Source organism: Tamandua tetradactyla, chromosome 5, assembly GCF_023851605.1.
Source record: "Tamandua tetradactyla isolate mTamTet1 chromosome 5, mTamTet1.pri, whole genome shotgun sequence".
In the NCBI taxonomy this organism is placed as follows: domain Eukaryota; kingdom Metazoa; phylum Chordata; class Mammalia; order Pilosa; family Myrmecophagidae; genus Tamandua; species Tamandua tetradactyla.
Genome location: NC_135331.1, coordinates 31,697,414 through 31,704,793, shown reverse-complemented (window position 1 = coordinate 31,704,793; position 7,380 = coordinate 31,697,414). Strand labels below are relative to the sequence as shown.

Here is a 7,380-nt window from a genome sequence, read left to right as displayed (position 1 = left end):
AAAGAAAATTGCAAAGGAGAAGAAGGGCTAAATCCCCCCAGGTTCTCCTCCTTTTCCAGTGATTGGGCACACAGATTTAGGGAATTTGTGTTTTTTAAGCAGTAAACTGGCTGTGCTCAGACTTGGAAGGACTTCAGGAGAAATCTAATCCAGTCCCTGTTGATCTGTCCGTGGGGAAATTGAGGCCCAGGGAGGGGCTGGGGCCTGCCCAGCACAGGGGTTCACTGGGCCTGAGGTGCAGGCTGAAGTCGAGTCCTCGGACGGAGCTCGCAGAGCTGCCCCCGCACTGCACTCTGCACAAATTGTTTCGAGTCTCCGGGAAAGAGAGTTTATAAATTTGGCCACATTTTGGAACAACAAAACCATAAATGGACATGGCTGCAGAGACTGGGAGGTACCTGACCTTTGAGGCTGGGGTGTGGGGAGGGGTAGAGAGGACAGGGCTGGCAGTCCCAGCCACAGCCCAGAGTCTTGGGTTTAAGGGGAGGATAAAACTGGAGAAAGGAGCTAGTCCACAAGGGTCCGGCGGATGAAGCAGGGAAACGTGCAAAAACCAGGCGGGAGCTGGTTCAAATACCCCCTCCGCCCTTGACCGGCTGGGTGACCTTGCAAATGCCTTAACCTCTGGGCCCCCATATGCTCCTCAGTAAAAAAAAAAAAAAAAAAAAAAAAAGGGACCATTTAAAACCTCTCTTGTGGGCGGGCCGCCGAGGCTTAGCAGGCAGAGTTCTCACCTGCCATGCCGGAGACCCGGGTTCCATTCCCGGTGCCTGCCCATGCAAAAAAATAAATACATAAAAATAAAACCTCTCTTGCAGGGCTGTGGAAAGACCTAAATGCCCCAGTGCTAATAGAATTGTGGCTACCAAACTGACGAATGATGAGAACACAGAGGAAAGCACAGACAACCAGGTCCAAACTCTGACTTGAGGGACTCAGACTCTTCTGGGACGGGGATCGGACAAGCGTATTTTCCAGAAGCATCCCAGGGTGGTCTAATGCAGCCAGAGAACTGGAATTCAGGAGTCAGCGACACGCAGGCACTTAAAACAGGCTGCTCGAAATCATGATTTATAATCGACTCCATTACCTAAAGGTGAGAGACCAGACTTTCAAAGCACTGCGTTCAAAGACTCCACATCACCCTCTAACTCTCCCGGAGTCTCATGCCCACTCCCTCACCCCAGTCCTTCAAACCCATCCCTCCGTTCCTTCAACCAACACTGAAGGAATGTCCTCCCTGCAGCTCCAGCCCTCCCCACATGGGGGGTCCAAGGTGGAAATAAAGTAAATCTCATGCTCTACACTTCTCCACCTTTTCCAAACACATTCACCATCACACCTCCAAATCTCTGCTCCAGCAGTTCCTGCAAACTGGACCGTCCCCTCCTACCCCACCTGGCTTCTCCTTTTTTGTTTTTATCCTTGTCTAAATAATTTCAAGATACTAGAGAGTTGCAAAAACAATACAAAACCCGTACAGAGAATCCAAACATACCCACCCCGATTACCAAATTCAGCTATTTTAGTATTTTGCCACATTTGCTGTATGGTTCTATCTACCCATCTACTATATCAGTCCATCTGTCCATCTACTTAGTTGTCAATTTTCTAAACCTTTGAGAGTAGCTTGAATACAATAGCTTCCTTGAACACATAATACTTACATGTACATCTCCTAAGAACAAAGATACTCACTTATATAACCGCCTAAATATGATTCTCAAGTTCAAACAACTTCAGCACTGATATTAAGCTTATGGTCCACATGCCAATTTTTTCATGTGTCCCAAGAGCATACTTTTGGGCCTTTTTTCTTCCAATATTGGATCAAGTCCAAGAACACATATGGCATTTTTTGGTTTGTTTTTCTTTTTCATTAATTTAGTTCATTTTTTTTTAGAATTTATGGATTGCATTTCATTGTCATTGTCTCTTTATTTGCGCTTTTTAATTATAGAAACATATACTACAAACTTTCCCATCTCAACCACTCCCAAACAAACCAGTCAGTGGGATTAACTCCATGCACCATGCTGTGTTACCCTCTTCGCCATCCATTTCCAGAACTTTCCCATCATCCCTGACTTCTCTTTGGATGCAAAACCAAATCCCCTCCTCCTTGAAGCTTTCTTGGGTCTCTGAATGCCCCAATGAAACACCACTTAGTCTGGAGCTTTCCCTTCCTGATGAAGGAATAAATGAAAGAATGAATGAATGAATTCTCAAGTGATTTCCCCGGCCTGGGCCTGACACACAGTTTGTAGCCAAAAATGTTTGTTGACATACAATGAAATCTGGGTTTTCTGAGTCAACATTGATCAGAATGCAACCACCAGTGAAGAACACTTAGTCAGCAAACATTTATTGAGCATCTCCTATGAACCAGGCACACATAAATAGACAAAAACGTTCCAGATGTGGGCAGTGCATTGAGCATATAGGAAAGAGGTGCTGTTTTATGGGGGGCAGTTAGGAAAGACCCTCAAAGGAGGTGGCACTGGAGCTGAGCTTAGAAGAATGAGACAGCCACTGTCTGCAGAGTCCCAGAAGGGGTGAGCTGATCTGGGTTTAAGAAGAGCTCTCTGGCATCTGTGTGGTGTGTGGAGGTGGAGTGGGGACTGTGGAAGGAGTCAACACAATTTATAGTGATGTGGTCAGGTGAGGCCCAGCTGGATGAAGAAAGATGCCACAGAGGAACCTGCAGGCTTCAGTGGGACGTCTGACCTTCCAACCTGTAGATTTGTTGACTCGCTGAATCTTATCTTTGTTTTGAGCACATGCACACACACATACACGTACAAAATAAAAATTTTTACAAATAACCCTCAGAGCCTCAGAAGCTGGCGAAAGCCCAGAAGATTGTTTGTGTTTTAAAAATATGTTTTCCCACTAGAATCTTCAGCTTTGTGCTTCCAGCATCTGGCGTTCACCCAAGGGGACAAGTTAGCTGGGACAAAGGGGCTTCCGTCCTCCTGTCATTGTCCTCTGGATCATAACTTGTGGCTTCTAAGAGGGTCATTTCCTGTGCCCTCAGCAAGAGCCGGGAGGGTAAGGTGTGGGGGGACAGGCCTTCCCACGGATGCAGCTGGGTCCGCCTGCATTTCCCCAGAGGGCCCTGCTCTGAAGAGGGGAAGGGGGAGGAGGGGCGGGTGAAAGGCAGTCCCCAAGGTCAGGCAAGCAGCTCTGGCCCAACAGTTCATTAATTTGGTCAGATACTTGACATTTAACAAAACAATGTGGCAAGGTGCCCAGGCTAGCCTACTGCACTGACGCTGAAGAATTTCACATTGTGTGGGATGCGCCCCTCAGCCCAAGAGAAGATCTGAGCACATGATTTCAAAACTCACCGAATTCAGGTGAGGTGGTCTGGGAAGGATCCCCTGAGGTGAGGCTGGGCCATAGCTGGAAGAAAGAAAAGTCTCCTTCCCAATTACGGACCATTTCATGGTGCCCTGACTCTAGGACTGAGCCCCAGGACTATCCAAGCCACACACCTCCCAACTCGCTTTGCTGAGCTTCTAGGCTCAGCCCTTCCTGGTTACCATCAGGTTTCTTGAACCGGCCGTCTGCCCCCAGGGAGAGGAAGAAGGGTCCAAGGCAGTGTCTGGCCCATAATCCTCAAATTCCTCACACAAACCCATGGATCTCCTATTAGGATCATCCACCTTCTTCTCATGCCACTCTCCCCACGCTCCTTACCTCCAGGAAGCTTCATTTGTTTCTTTTTTGGGTCCCCTTTCCTGCCACAGGCCCTTTGCCCGTGCTGTTCTCTCTGCCTGGATCATGAAGCAACGTACTCGTCACCCTTACCTTTTCCTTCTTTCTTTAGAGCTTAACTTCACCCAACAAGAGTGATGTGAGTTATAATTTGCAAGACGTCTTCTTCCTCCAGAGAACCACTGTAGACTTTCGGGCCTCTAGCTGTAGCCTGTGACCTCCAAGTTCTCTCCGGAAGAGAAAAGACAGAATAGGGATGGGTACATGAGAGGTTTTTATGATGCAAGCCTGGAAGAGACACACATCCCTTCTACTCACATTTCATTGGCTACAACTCAGTCACATGACCCCTCCTAGCTGCAAGGGAGGCTGGGAAATGTAATCCAGCTGAGCGTCCAAGAGGAAGTCAGAGATATGAGTGCAGACCCTGCCACCGGGAGGCAAGATGGCTCCTCAGCATCAGAAGACAGGGGTGATGAGGGGCAGGGGACACTGGCGGGCAAAAGCCCCCTGCTTCCCCAGAGCTGAAGAGACAAGTCTCCTGGGCCTGTGCCGGGCTTTTCCTATGAGTGTGAAACCAGTTCGTGGTCAGCCCTTCTGTAGCAGATGCTGCCCATATCCCTTTGGCAATTGTCTCTACAATCGCATTCTGCAGCCAACAGTGGCTCTCGGCCTGGTGGCTTTTTCCTGCTTGGTCCTACACACAGGATAAGCTCGAAGTGCCAACTGAGAGTCAATCTCCCAGAAGCAGCCCTCAACCAAGAAGGATAGGGACTCGGTGGATAAATACCCCGGGTTCCTTGCTCCTTGGTTGGGATGACAGAAGCATGCTCAACACCGTCTCTGAAGAGTGTTCCCCAGCAGGGTTGCGTTACAGTTGCCCACTACAGTAACTGGTTCGATATCACCTCCTTTGTTGGTTGACTCCTCTCCCCTGTCTCACGTCCCCACTCCCCCTACTGGGTATTCCCTGGGGTCACCTCCCAAATAGACTATTCGCCCTGGAATCCTTGCCTCGGGGTCTGCTTCTGGAAGAGCCCAAATCAAGGTGGATCTCTAAGAGCAAGGGTGGTGACCTGTGCTCTTCTCAGCCTCGTGCTTCAGGGGTGCTCCATCACCTTTTTAGGAACACACAAATGCGTGTTCTGGGGTTGGTCCTCTCAAGCGGGGCTGACACAGGCTTACCAGGGAGAAGACCTCACGCCCTTGGAAATAAGCCCCAGGAGATTATCTGCTTGTCCTGTTTCTTTCCCACACACAGGAAATCCTGGGCAGGCAGAGCTTCCTGACCCTCAGGGGCGAGCTCACAGGCCTGGGTCAAGACTCGCCCCCTCATGAAAGGAAATGTGTGGGTCTCAGTTTGAAGAAATCCACACTGTCCTCTTCACTGCCTGGTGAAAGGAAAAGCGCTGAGGCTGGTTTCTAGTCCCCACTCTGCCACTAGTTCACTGGGTCACTCCCTGGCCTGCTTCCCCTCCCTGGGCCTCAGTTTCCCTCCTAGGCAGTGTAGAGGTGGAATGATTATGTGCTGGAGTATCTCAGAATTAGTCCATCTGGCCTGTATCTCCTCAGGGCTCAGCTCCAGGCCTGGCACACTAGTTTACTGGTGAAAACTTTTAAGGGATTCAGGAAGTCAAAGCAGACAAGTATTTTGAGTGCTCTGGAAACGAACATGAGCAACTATTAAGACAAGTTAGAGTGTTTTTTTCCTGGAGATGGAATTTTCCATGGAAAACTATTTTTTAAATATATATATTTTCTCAATAAATTGGCAGTCACAGGCAACTTCCCCCTTGCTCCAGGCTTGCTCACATCTCCACTTCAGCCTGAGTTATCTGTCCACCAGATCATGTTGCTCTCCTGCCCAAAACTTGTCTGTGGATCCCCACTGCCCCAGTGCGGGCTGCCTCAGTGCTCTGCACGTAGCAGCTGATTATTGAATTGAATCTGACTTCTAAGCTGCTGAAGTCTGGGAAGACACCATAACTAAACTTGTCAGAATTGTCAAAAGTTAAAGTTAAAAAGATTCTGAGCAAAGACCAGTAAAGCTTACCTGGAGGTAAGGTGCTTGGACTTGGTGATAGACACGGTGGAATCATTTTTTATATCTCAGTTGCCCTTTAGGCTCCTTTTCAGATTCCAGATGCATGAAAATCATTACATAAGTTACTCCAGTTCAGTGAAATGCTATTGTGCACACTGATTGTCTCAGTTAGGGCTGCTTTGGGCTGCAAGTTACAGAATACAGTGGCTTAACTAGGAAGACATTTGGTATTGGCTCATCTACAGAGCTCTGGTTGGGTACTCTCAGATTTGGTCCATCAGCTTGATGATGTCACAAAGAATGCAAGTTCTTCCTATCTTTATACTTCTCTGTCCTCAGCTTTTAGTGCTTCATGTACTCAGGATGGCCATCACTCTAGTAGGCATCATCCTTGGTCAAGGAACTCTCCTCTCCCTTCTGGTCCCTCCTACCAGGAAAACTTCCCAGAAGAACCCCAGCCAACTTTCTTAAGCCCCATTAGCCAGAACTGGGTCATAAGGTCATCTGTGTTAGTTATTCATTACTTTGTAAGAAATTTGCCCAAACCTAGTTGCTTAAAACGATAAACATGTATTATATCTCACAGTTTCAGTGAGCCAGGTATCCAGGAATGGCTTAGTTAGGTGGTTCCAGCTCAGGATCTCTTGGAGTCTCTCTGGTTCAGGCTGCTGCCAAGATGTTGAGTCAGTCATCCAAAGGCTTGATTGGGGCTGGAGCAACTTTCAAAGGAGCTCATTCACGTAACCGGAAAGTTGATGCTGGACCAACGTGACCAGACTCAGTGCTTCCCCTCGTGAGCTTCTCCATAGGGCCAATGAGTATCCTCATGAGAGGGTAGCAGGCTTCCCCCATGAATGAATCATCCAAGAGAGTAAAGCAGAAGCAGGGACAGCTTTTATGACCTAACCTCCAAAGTCACTCTTTGTAGTGGGTCTCTAAGTCCAGTCCACAGTCAAGGGGAGGGGACTGTATCTCCACCTTGAAAGGTGGAATGTTAAAGAATTCAATAATATGTTTTCAAACCACCCAGGCCAGGCTTGACTATGAGAAAGGCTGTGAGACCAAAGGAGAATGGGATTGTCATGACTAGCTTAGACCAATCAAGACCTACCACACCTGGGGCACAATGCCACCCCAGAAAAAATCAGGGTTCAGTTAGTTAGAAAGAAGAGGGAAGGCTAACGGAGAGGCAGCTGACAGGATCTGCTGTGACGATGATGATGATAATGAAGTTGAAAGGTGATGGGGTTGCCAGATAAAATACGTCCCAAGATTTCATGGGACATACTTATACTGAATGCAATTTTTTGTTTCTCTGAAATTCAAATTGAATTGGGCACCCTGTATTTTTATCTGCGGAGGCTTGCAACCCCAGGTGAGAAGCAAGTCTTCTAATGAGGTCAGTAAGGAGGTGGGACTTCTTGGGGAGGGGGAGCAAAAGGAAGCCTGGGGTAAGCTTGAGGAGAAACAGGCCCTGGCAGGTCTTGGAGAGAGATGGGGGGACAGTGGTAAGGTAGAGGTCTCCTGTAGGTCTCCTGTAGGTCCATATGCTCTTTGCTGCTCTCCCACCCACACTCCATGTTCAACCGCTGCCACCATCACCTCCACCCCGACCT

At 48.3% G+C, this 7,380-nt stretch overlaps 1 long non-coding RNA gene across 2 annotated transcripts; it reads right to left on the bottom strand.

Annotated features, from left to right (window-relative positions):
- Positions 1-696: 696 nt before the first annotated feature.
- Positions 697-6,916, bottom strand: LOC143682337 (uncharacterized). Of its 2 annotated transcripts, none has more exons than XR_013175082.1 (3): positions 5,774-6,916; positions 3,814-5,111; positions 697-1,090 (listed from the first exon to the last, which is right to left on the bottom strand). It is a non-coding gene; the product is annotated as an uncharacterized LOC143682337 (long non-coding RNA). The 2 variants fall into 2 exon arrangements; XR_013175083.1 differs by having other exon boundaries at positions 3,814-3,947.
- Positions 6,917-7,380: the final 464 nt, after the last annotated feature.